Below are 12573 nucleotides of genomic sequence, written 5' to 3'. Positions count from 1 at the left end.
CTCCCACTCCACCAAGGACATGCAGGTCCTTGGACTCCTCCATCGCCAGACCATAGCAACACAACGGCTGGAGGAAGAGCGACTCATCTTCCGCCTAGGAACCCTCCAACCTCAAGGGATGAACTCAGATTTCTCCAGTTTCCTCATTTCCCCTCCCCCCACCTTGTCTCAGCTTCAACCCTCGAACTCAGCACCACCTTCCTAACCTGCAATCTTTTTCCTGACATCTACTCCCTGACCCACACTCCGGCCTATCACCCTCACCTTAACCTCCTTCCACCTATTGCATTTCCAACGCCCCTCCCCCAAGTCCCTCCTCCCTACCTTTTATCTTAGCCTGCTTGGCACACTTTCCTCATTCCTGAAGAAGGGCTCATGCCCAAAACGTCGATTCTCCTGCTCCTTGGATGCTGCCTGACCTGCTGCGCTTTTCCAGCAACACACTTTCAGCTCGTTACAATCAGTACAATCCTCCCCTTCTGAATCTGACAACATAGGCCAGTTCTTTTTTTTTGTAGCTCCTCCTGGGGTATTATAGCACTGGGTCAGGACCCTCCAACTCTGCCTAAGATACAAGCAGTGTCTAACACAGAGTAGCTCACCTCTTGCACCTGGAGCACCTTGAAAGAAATTCATTCTCTTCTTCAGGCAGCAAAGGCATCAATGTGGCTACATTCACCATGTCCATTTCAACTTCCGAGGTTTCCTCAATACTTGATGGAATGGGAGAACCCATGGGTTCTGGAACAATTGGAAAGGCTTTCAAGGAGCTGGGCACCTTTTGCTCCTGCAGCATTTGCAAGTTTGCAGCTTTCATACGCTCCACGTGCATGTTTAGGACTGTCACACCGACCCGAATGTTATATGTCACTGGACCGACGTTGCATTGAAGATGTCTCTTACCCATGTAGGCCATTCCCGTGGTTCCTGCACCAAACTTCATCCCCTAATGTAAACCGTCTTTCTCACTTTATGGAGTCTTGTGTCTGGCATTGGCGTTCCTGATGCCATGCCCTAGGTCCGTGAAGATCAATTTTAACCTGGTGCAGAGTCTTCTCTCCATTAGCAACTTTGCGGGAGCTATCCCTGTAGTTGCTTGAGGGATGGTCCTATAATCAAATAGGAACTGGGATAGTTTGGTATCTAGTGAAACTGTGTGTGTTTTCAAAGTTTGGATTGCCCTTTCTGCCAGAGTATTGAATGATGGATGGTATGATGCTGTCCTTATAAGTCGAATACCATTCAACTTTAGGAAGTACTCAAATATCCTGCTGGTAAACGATGGCCTGTTATCCCGGCCAACACTTCCGGGAGTGCATATATTGCAAACGATGCATGCAGTTTTTCTATTGTTGTCCCCATGTTTGATGAATGAACTCTATTTCCATCCAGCCACTTTGAGTGGGCGTCCATAATGACTAAGAACATTGAGCCCATAAAAGGATCAGCATAGTCAACATGAAACCGAATCCAGAGTTTACCCAGCCATTCCCACAAACGTGGGGAAGATACTGGCTGTAAGTTTTGTCTTTCTTGGCACTGCCACACCAACATGGCTATATCTGCATCCAGTCTGGCCACCAACATAACTACTTACCAGCATCTTCATTTTGGAAACCCAGGGATCACCCTGGTGGAGGTCAGCCAATATCTGGTGGAGACCTTTGCTCGGGGCAATCACTCTTGCTCCCCACAATAATATGCCGTCCTCTACTGTGATCTGGTTATGATGGCCCTTTGGTCTCCACCGTCACCACCCATTCTGACAGCCCTTTAGTTTCCCCCAGCTGATTCAGTTTTGCCCGAACTGGATCTTTCTGTGTCCAAAGTCTTATATTGTCATTTGTGACTGGAAGTGTCCAGAAAATTTAAAACCATTACAGATTCTTCCAGTGGCATTACCATCAGTGGTGTATATGCCAGTGGGAGGCAGCTCAATACATCTGCGTTTGCTACTTGGTCTCCACTCAGTATTAGAGAACAATGCTGAACACGGTCTGAGGCTATGGGCGGCACTGCCTTGCCTTCTCAGCAGGTGTTTGAAACAGAAGTTGCTGAAAAAGCTCAGCAGGTCTGGCAGCATCGCTGGAGAAAAATTAAAGTTAACATGTCAGGTCAAGTGACCCTTCCTCAGAACTGAGTAAGGGTCACTCGACCTGAAATGTTAATTCAGATTTCTCTCCACAGATGCTGCCGGACCTTCTAAGCTTTTCCAACAATTTCTTTTCTTGTTTCTAATTGACAGCATTCGCAGTTCTTTCAGTTTTTATTTAAGGGTTTGTGGTCTGATATTATTACAAATATAAGTGTGTAAAGGTATTGGTGGACTTTCCAGGGTGTGCACTCTTTTGGATACCAGCCTATAAGTTCTCTTACTCAATTTAGGCTTAGTGGGATTCTTTTGCTCTCTTGAATCTGCATACCAGCAGCAACTACAATGGCTTACACGGTCAGATCCTGTTTGGCTGAGGCTTGGCTTTGTTTTGGAGTTTGGCTGTGGGCTGGCCTATAGAGACCTTCTGTTCAGGATGGGTCCTGAGTGACATTATGCAATTGCCTTCACTCATGTGGTGTTCCCCAAGCTCAGTCAGATTGGTGAGGGTATCCACTTCCATCGGATTACCCTGCAACTCATATGTTCCACTTTCTGCATTTTCCAATGATAAAGCCAGTTGTAGTGCCAGTGTGAAGTCCAGTTGAGTTTCAGCTATTAGATGCTTTTCCATGATTACATCATTAATCCCATCTACCAAACAGTCTCTCAGCATCTCATTAAGAGTGAAACCGAAGTCACATGCCTCTGCCAGTTGAATTAACCTCATCAAAAATCCGATTACCCTGGTTCTTGAATTGTAAAACCAATAGTATATCAGAATTAGTGGAGGCTTTGAGGTCATAATATTCCTTAACTAAATTGTCAACTCTTGAAAGATTTTAGTATTTGAAGCCTCAGGGAAAGGTAGGCTCCTAATAATCGAAAAAGCTTCAGGTCCGCAAGCTGTCAGAATTACTGTTGCTCTTCATCTGCTCCAATGTCATTTGCCCGGAAAAGATAACACATTCCTTCCACATACTGGGCCTATTCTTCAATGGCTGGATCAAACTATTCAAGTTTCCAGAATAACAGCATGATGCCAGAAATGCTTACACCAATTCAAAGACAACTACTGCGAGCAAATTTATTCAGGAGTGTGTTTTTCTCTCATCACCATTGTAATAAAGACACATAGGCCAGTATATCATCATCAAGTCACCCTTTATTTACACGTGGGGATCCTTGACACTGACTCAGCTCCCTCAGAGCCAGCTCTCAGAGTGAACAGGATGTCTGACACTCTTGTTTTTCTTTTGTCTTTTTTACCTTTTTTCTTTGTCCCCCACACTACCGCCTACAATAGTAGTGCTTATTTTTCCTCAGCAGCCATGTCATGTGTGTGCAGGTGTACGACACAGTGAAGAACAACAAGTGTGTAAATCTTTATTTATATTCCACCACCAGGAAGAAAGGAAACACCCGAGTGGCCAGTGACAAGCAAGGCCATTCGCGACAAAGGGCAATACTGCGTGATCAAAAGAAAGTTAAGGGCAGGGCAGGGATTAAATCAAAATAGAGTTGGAGGGGGAAATAAAACACTCCACTCCCTGTGGTGCCCACCTCTCCCTGAACAGCTCAAGGGTGTTGGTGGGTACTGTGTGCTCCTTCTCCAGAGACACCCGGACTCTGACGTAACTGCGGAAGAGGGGCAGGCAATCTGCCCTAACGATCCCTTCCACGGCCCGCTGCCTGGACCTGTTTTTGGCTAGTTTAGCCAGGCCCAGGAGCAGACCCACGAGGAGGTCCTCAGAACACTCCTGTTCTTTTTTTAGAACCCCTGACACTCTTGTTTATTTTTCCCCCAATCAGGGGATATTCTATGAGGTGCAGCTGGCTGACCTCGTCAGAATCACTACACCCTTCTCTTTCATAAGCTTATTTATCCTCCCCATAAATTTGTCTCTATCATTCTCTTCAACCATTCTCTATGGTAGGACTACCTTTTGAATAAACAGGTTTCTTCTGAATTTCCTACCAGTTTATCAGTTGCTATGCCTGATACAGATAGTGGGTGACATAGTGGTTAGCACTGCTGCTTCACAGCGCCTGAGACCCAGATTCAATTCCTGCCTCAGGCGACTGACTGTGTGGAGTTTGCACATTCTCCCCATGTACACGTGGGTTTCCTCCCACAGTCCAAAGATTTGCAGGTCAGGTGAATTGGCCATGCTAAATTGCCCATAGTGTTAGGTGAAGGGGTATGGGTGGGTTGCGGTTTGGTGTGGACTTGTTTCCACACTGTAAATAATCTAATCTCTACTTTGGTACTGCCCCACAAGTGGAAACATTTTCTCTTTGTCAGCTATTTCAGAACTTTTCATAACCTTAAAGGGCACAATTAGGTCAGCCCTTCTCTTTGGGTGACTAAAGAGATTCCATCTGTATATCCTTTCACAATAGGTTTTATTTACTTATTCTTTCACATAACTGTTAGCAAGGTCAACATTTATTGCCCATCCTTAATTGCTCTTTGAGGTGAGTGGCTTGCTCATCCATTTCAGAGGGCAGTGAAGAGTCAACCACATTACTATGTTTCTGGAGTCACAGGTAGGCCAGATTAGATTACGATGTCAGATTAGTGAACCAGATGAGTTTTTAATGGCAATTGTTACATGGTCACCATTAGACAAGCTTTCCTCTTGTTTTAGTTCCAGATCTTTTGTTGAATTCAAATTTCTCCATCTGTCATAGTGAGATTTGAACCAATGTCGCTGGGGTATTAGCTTGGGGCTCTGTATGACCAGTATGACCTGAAGAAGGGTTTATGCCCAAAACGTCGATTCTCCTGCTCCTTTGATGCTGCCTGACCTGCTGTGCTTTTCCAGCAACACATTTTTCAGCTCTGTATGACCAGTTCAGTTACCATGATGTCACCACCTCCACTTATATTAGAGTGTGGGTAACATTTCTTGGAAATTTAGTTGAAATTTGTGGTAGGTGGGAAATGAGAGACTAGCTGGGACAATATTGAAGTAGCCAAATGTCTGGAGAAGGTAGAGGGGTGCATGAGGGAGGTAGGGATGGGCAATTTGATGGAGATGGGTCTTGATGATGGAGAGCAGATAAGATGATTGGAATGGGATGATAGGACAGCGAGCCTGTGTACATCCTGGTTGAGCCGCAGACAATAGCCAAGGAGGAGGGAGCAGCGGTGGCTAGAGAATCACATCCGAAAGCAATGGCTTTGATTTACAAATATGGAATTGGAGGAAATTTCTGCTTATCCAGTACTGGACTGTGGACACATCGTCTGACAATTTAGAGGCAGTACAACGATCACGAGAGAGGCAGGGGTGGGCACAGGACTGGGTGCCCTCTGTGCGAATCCAGGAAAGAGAGCTTAGTCCTAAAACTGGAAATATTCCAAAAGTGAACCATTCGTGGACAATTAAACCTTTCAGCACCATTCACAATTGCTCAGATAGTGAAGGAGTCCGTGCCTGAATGCAGCAAGGTCTAAACAACTTGCTAAGTGGCATGTGACATTCATGCCAGAGAAGGGGCCTTCTCTGAGATGGAGAGAGAGTCTAACCACTTCAAACTGACCTGCAATGGCATTAACATAATCAAACCCCTGCCATCCTCTACATCCAGTATGTACTGGGGAGATTGAAGTTACTGTCTTAGGTTTTGACCTATGGATTACAGTCACGAGTGCAGATTTCTCTGAGAAATGCTATTATTAATATTATACAGACATGCTGTTTTTTCCAAAAGAGATGTACCAGTAAGTCATTTATTTTGCAGATTCAATCTCATCAAGGATTTCCGAAATAGCGATGCCCTTGTATAGCACTACCAGAATGCCAGGTTTAGATAGCATTGTTAGCAATGCTACAAATATTTAGCCTGTACAGTGTACAACGACTGATGACAGCTGTTTCTGGCAGAAGTTATAAAACAACAGCAGTTGACATGTAAAAGACTTCAGTTTATGACACATTGTTTGCACTGGATTTGAATTTTAATTCATGCATGAACAGTATAATACACTTGACCGATAACCTCAATGCTGCAAAAGGAGCATCAACAAAGATCGGAATTTGAAATAAAAGACTTTCATTTATAAAAATACTTTATCAACTTTCTGGAAAGTATCTCAAAGAAGAGCCACTATCGAGATAGCAAGATCCCTTAACTAGCAGAAAATTGAATCTCAGAATGTCGTGGAGTCGTGCCATTAGGCCCATCAGCCCTGTGCCATCTCCACATGAGTCACTTTACCTATCTCTACTCTCTTTACTATTCATTTTACTCAGTGGTCACACCCCTTCATTTGGAAATTAATTAATTCCTGGGTTTATTACCAACTTTAAGGACTTGAGGGCAAGATGCTGACACTCCAGTGAAGAACTGAAAGCTGTAGCACTGCCAGAGGTGTGATCTTTTGGGTAAGGTGTTAACCCAAATCCCTATTTACTCCCTCATAAAAGTTCCCATGACTTTATTTAAAACAAAAGCCCCTGTTGTCCTGGCCGATATTTATCTTCAACTATTTTCTGCATTTGACACACTACAGCTACAGCTGCACTTCAGAAGTACTTAATTATTTTAAATAAAATATTTGGAGACATCTTGAGCTCATTAGGACATTAGGAGCAGGAGTAAGTAATTCGAGTCTGTTCCCTCCGAGTTAATACAATCATGGTTGAAAGCTCTCAGCCTCAACTCCATTTTCCAGTCCGTTCCCCATAACCCTTAACCCATTTCTAATTAAAAATCTGTCTATCACCTCCTTAAATTTACTCAATGTCCCAGCATCCACTGCACTCTGAGGGAGTGAATACCACAGACTCATGACCTTTTCAGAGAAAGTAATTTCTCCTCAACTCTGTTTTAAATCTGCCACCCCTTACCATAAACCTATGACCTCTTGCTCTGTATTGCCCCATGCAAGACATTATATAAATGCAAGCTTTCTAACTTTAAATCTGTTTTTAGTGGCATTTGGCAAGAAGTAATGTGTTTGGGAGACTGAATTCTGAATTTTTGTTAAGATTGCTCTGAAGGACTGATTCTAAAAGTCCAACCAGTAAAACCAGTAACCACCATTTTCAGCAGAGAAAGAATGAGGGCATGTTGCAATTTGCACATCCACATTGCAGGTTCAATTCTGTTTTTGAACAACCCTTGATTGTAAAATACATAAAAACATGACCTGTAGGCTTTACAATTTGCAGGAGGTCCAATCTAACCACAGTTTTTTTTGGAGCAGTAGGACATCCTTTTGGGGAGGTAAAATATGTTTTTAGATAGGTGCAGTGATATCTCTGTGAGATGTTAAATGAGTAGACATTTAGAATTATAACTCTTTTCATCTCAACTTAGCTCCTGAGATCTGCTATTTATAGATTGGGTGAGTTAGTGTCGAGGCTGTAACGGCATTGGCTGATATGGATGTGTGATTACAGTGGTGCTGGAAAGTCGTCGTTTCGGGCCCTGATGAAGGGCTTTTGCCCGAAACGTCAGTTTTCCTGGTCTTCGGATGCTGCCTGAACTGCTATGCTTTTCCAGCACCACTCCAATCTAGAATCTGGTTTCCAGCATCTGCAGTCCTGATATGGATGTATGCCAAAGTGGCATAAGGACTATACAGGATCATGGGGATGAGTAGACAGTTATGGGTTAACACATAGTTTGCTTAGGGATGATGGAGGTGTGTACAGGGACATAAATAGAATTGTGAGTAGGGATCATTGGGTAAGAATGAGCTGACATGGGTGGAGCATGTGGAATGTGTGGGTTTGGGGTTTGAAAACTAACTGAATAAGGGGAAGAACTTCATTCTTTTCCTTACATGTCCCAGGGCACCAGGGCCCAGCTTTTGCAGAATTGATCTAACGCTACACAATTTGAGAATGGAAATTCAGGCTCTGCGTCTCCTCTGTCTTCCGGTTGGACAAGAGTTGGGTAAGAGGTGTCAGGAAAGGTGGCTGAAGGTTTGGCCAATTTGAAGAAGAGCCGGAAGAGGTTTTTAAAGCTGCAATGGGATAGGTTAAGGAATTGAGAAGATTAAAGAGAAGAAATCCTTCAGAATATTTCAGAAACATAATAATGTGAAAAGGCCATTCAACCCTCAAGCCTGTTCAACCATTCAGTCAAATCATATCAGATCTGTAGCTTAACTCTGCCTTGCTTCCTTAATCTTTATTACCGTAGGAGAAAAAAAATAATGAAACATATTCCATATTTGCAAGAGGTATAATATCAAAAAATATGGTTGAAAGGATTTTCAAGTCAATTTTAAAACTCATTTTGCCTACTTTTCCCCCTACAGCACCCATTAAAATGCTGCAAGGCATCCTGTATTCGTGGAAATACGCTTGCAGTTGCTGTAACAAGAATGTTAACAGGGATTGCTTCCAACTGTGAAGGGAAATGAATGACAAGGGAAGATTAAACAAGAGCATGCTCAACCGTCTCAAGAGAAAAAGGTTAAAAGGAGAGCTCAGTAGGTACATAAAATACCAAGTGAGAGAGATGAGGTGAACAACTTCTCTCAAGACAAGTGCGACATGCCAGATCATAGTAAATATTCCTTTACTTAATCACGAAAGAAATGCATGGAAAAAGAAATCACAAGATATGACTGAAGAGTCAAAGATATGATAGGCTGGATGGTCTGGACTTCACAGGGGGGTTGCCACACTCCAGGACTACTCTGGAGTTCTTTTCATAATTTTTTTCATGGGATGTGGACGTTAGTGGGAGACAAGCATGTATTGACCATCACTAATTATCCTTGACAGGCGGTGCCTGTTCAAACCATTTGATGTAAATAAGCCTATAGTGTTAATGTCCTGAACACTGCTTCCACCCACCTCTGAAAAAACAATATTCAGACATCCTTTAATTTTGTTTGAATGTTTTAATTTATGAGTTACTTGGTGGGGAGAGTGGTGCAGGGTGATGGGAGGGTGAAGTCATTCTTATTGACTAGGTTGTCAGGTGGCTGTTCACTGTAAACAGAATTTCAATCAGGATAATGGAGAAAAGGCGGGGGAATGGAGTTGAGGATTCTTATTGAATGGTAGTGCAGACTTGATGGGCCAAATAGCCTACTTCTGCTCCTGTATTATGGCACAGGAAGGCAGAGCACAGTAAGGTTGATATATCAGGTGTCCAATGGCAGGAGTGTGGTCGGGGTAAGGCAACAAATAAATGAGTGTCACATGACAGTACTTCTGGGAAGATAACTGAGAACAGTTGGCACATACTAGTCCATGGACTACAAATTGGATGACACTATGATCATTTAATAGAAGTGAAGTGGGCACCAAAGTGTCTAATAGATCAGTCAATGTACATGGTTTAGGGTAGATCAGTGTGCATCCGGTGTGCTGGCAAAGATGGTAAAAAAAGGTGATCAGAGCCTGTGCTGAAATAGACATTTGTAGCTTTGCATTATGAAAATGTGAGGGTCTAACATTTATTTGAGGCTCTCTCCTCCTCAGATCCTGCCATTTAAGAAACCATGCTCTACATGCACATTAGCAAACTACCCTTAAAAAGACCAATGAGAGTTTCTACCAGGGAAATCTTTCAAAATTAATTTGTGTGAGGTAGGTGTTGCCAGCATTTATTACCCATCCCTAACTGCCCTTTCAACTGAATGGCTTGCTAAGGCCATTTCAGAGGGCAATTAAGAGACAACCACATTGCTGTGGCTCTTGAGCCACATGTAGGCCACCATTGTCAGTCACTTGTGAACAAGAATGATCAGGCAAAAGTGAAGGCTTTAGGTCAGAGTGGTGCTGGAAAAGCACAGCAGGTCAGGCAGCATCCGAGGAGCAGGAAAATCATCAGGAATCCTGATGAAGGGCTTTTGCCCGAAACGTCGATTTTCCTGCTCCTCGGATGCTGCCTGACCTGCTGTGCTTTTCCAGCACCACTCTGATCTAAACAAGAATGATTGTCCACCTAAGAAAGTCATGGGTTCTGTGGGTCCTTGCGTAGCTGATGAGCTTGATCTGAGAGTCACATCTCCAACTGCACATTTGGCAGGAGGCGGAATTGATCGTTGGCCTTGAAATTGCTGGCATTCCTTTCTCGATAGGTGCCGTGTTAAATAACCCCACAGAGGCCGGCAGCCTGTTGCCAAATCACCCTTATTTACATGTGGAGAGTCCTTGACATGATCCAGCTCTCAGAGTAAACAGGATATTCACTTGCTTTTTGAAAGTCCTGAAATATGTTGATATGAATAGCACTACGTGGAGATAGTGAGGGCAGCAGATGCTGGAAAGTCAGAGTCGATAAAGTGTGGAGCTGGAAAAAGCACAGCAGGTCAAGCAGCATCAGAGGAGCAGGGGAGTTGAAGTTTCATCAGGACTCACAAATTTAAGCGTTACTAATTTCTAACAGCATTTATGGTCAAAATAGGTTATCATTGGTCAGAAAGTGAACTGTACAAGCCATAAATATGGCTACAAGAGCAGGCAGTTCTGTCTGTCATATCTCACCTCATGGCTCCATAAGCCTATCCACCATCTACAAAGCACAACTCATGAGTGTGATGCGACACTTGCCTGGATGAGTGCAGCTCCAATAACATTCAAAACACACATCACCATTAAGGGTAAAGCAGTCTACTTAATTGACACCCCATCCACCATGATGAAAATCCCTTGCCTCTTCCACCAACACACTGTAACAACAATGCCTACCTTCTAAAAAAAAATCACTGCAGCAACTCACCAAGGCTCTTTCAGCAACACATTCCAAACGTGAAACCTTTACCATCTAGAATGACAACAGCAGCGGATACACCATCACCTATTAAGTCCATTTCAAGTCACACATAGACCTGACTTGGAAATATGTTGTTCTTTCTCAACTGTCACTGGGTCAAAATCCTGGAACTCCCATCCGAATCGAACCTGGGTGTCCCTGCACCAAATGGACTGTGGCAGTAAAAGAAGGGCAGCTCACAACCACTTTCCCAGGCCAGTTAGTGGTGAGTTCTTGCCTACCCAGCAAAGCCTACGTTCTGTGTAAAGTAGGAGAATTCTCTCACAGTGAATGAGCACTGCACTTAGTTACTGGAGCAGAGCATGAGTGGCTCCGAGGAACTTCTGGTTTTGATTTATATCCAGTACAAACAGCCTAATGTGGATTTGGGGTTATCAATTTCTGACATTGAATGAAAGGTTAAGCAAACCATTTAGAAACAAAAACTCTAGACTCCAAGTAATTTCTGTTTAAAATAGAAAATACTTCTCCAGCATTAAATTCTGAACATTATTTTCTTTCCTATCTGCACATTAAAGACACATCTAAAAGGCTCATGTTTCAGTCCCTGTAAGCAGCCATTTACTATTCTAAGAGGCAGCTCATTAACAGCATATGGTACCATAAGGATGTGACTGTGACTGCTGGAGAGAATAAAACAGCGGAAGGGGAAAAAAAATGTTTAATTCCTTATCATGTCTTCCAGAAACATTCCAAGTCACTTTACAGGCCATAAATTACTGTTTGCAGTGCAGTAATACAGGGAGAAAAAAACAGCTAATCTCTTACACACAGCCAGGATCCCAGACGCAGCAGTGAGATGTGGTCAAATGGTTTCTCTTCAATTAATTATTCAAAATGTGGGTGCTGCTAGCCAGGCCAACATTTATGTTCCCGTCCCTAACTGCCCTTTGAGAAGGCGGTGATGAGGTGCCTTCTCAAACCACTGCAGTCTGAGGGGTTAGGTACACCTACAGTGGCTTGAAAGGCTATTTAAGACTCAACCACATTCCATGGCACAAGTCAGGCCACAGTGGGAATGCTGTGAACAGTTTTGGGTCTAAGGAAAGATATGCTGACATTGGAGGCAGTCTAGACAAGGTTCACTCAGCTGATATCAGGTTTGGAGAGACTGTCTTATGAGGAGAGGTTGAGTAGGTTGGGCCTGTTCTCATCAGAATTTACACAAATTGTGTGGTAGCCTTACTGAAACATCGAAAATTCTTAGAGGACTTTACAGGGTAGATGTGGAAAGGTGTTTCCCCTCATGGGAAAGTTTAGGACCAGAGGACATAATATCAGAATAAGTTGTCGCATATTTAAGACAGACATGATGAAGAATTTTCTCTCTCAGAGGGTGGTGGAGTGTCTTCAAGGCTAAGATAGACAGATCTTGAATCATAGAATCCCTACAGTGTGGAAGTAGGCCATTTGGATCAATGAGTTCACACCGGCCCTCTGAAAAACATTTCACCCAGACCCACCCCCCCACCCCCACCCCAGCTTACCCCTGTAACCCGATATTTCCAATGGCTAATCCACCTAGCCTGCACATCCCTGGACACTATGGGCAATTTAGCATGGCCAATCCACCTATCTGCACATCTTTAGACTGTGGGAAGAAACAGGAAAACCCAGATGAAACCCACGCAGACACGGGGAAAATGTGCAAACTCTACACCAGACAGTCGGCTGAGGCTGGAATTGAACCCGGGTCCTTGGTTCTGTGAGACAGTGGTGCTGACCAT

At 43.6% G+C, this 12573-nt stretch overlaps 1 long non-coding RNA gene across 2 annotated transcripts in view; it reads left to right on the top strand.

Moving 5' to 3' along the window:
• Window positions 1-9711, top strand: part of LOC122551794 — a 14571-nt gene extending 4860 nt beyond the window's left edge. For both annotated transcript variants that reach the window (XR_006312203.1, XR_006312202.1), the window contains exon 3: window positions 8373-9711. This is a non-coding gene — a long non-coding RNA (uncharacterized LOC122551794). The remainder of the gene's footprint in view (window positions 1-8372) is intronic.
• Window positions 9712-12573: the final 2862 nt, after the last annotated feature.

This window comes from Chiloscyllium plagiosum, chromosome 7 (genome assembly GCF_004010195.1).
Source record: "Chiloscyllium plagiosum isolate BGI_BamShark_2017 chromosome 7, ASM401019v2, whole genome shotgun sequence".
Taxonomy (NCBI): Eukaryota; Metazoa; Chordata; class Chondrichthyes; order Orectolobiformes; family Hemiscylliidae; genus Chiloscyllium; species Chiloscyllium plagiosum.
This window is presented reverse-complemented; position numbering and strand designations above follow the sequence as displayed.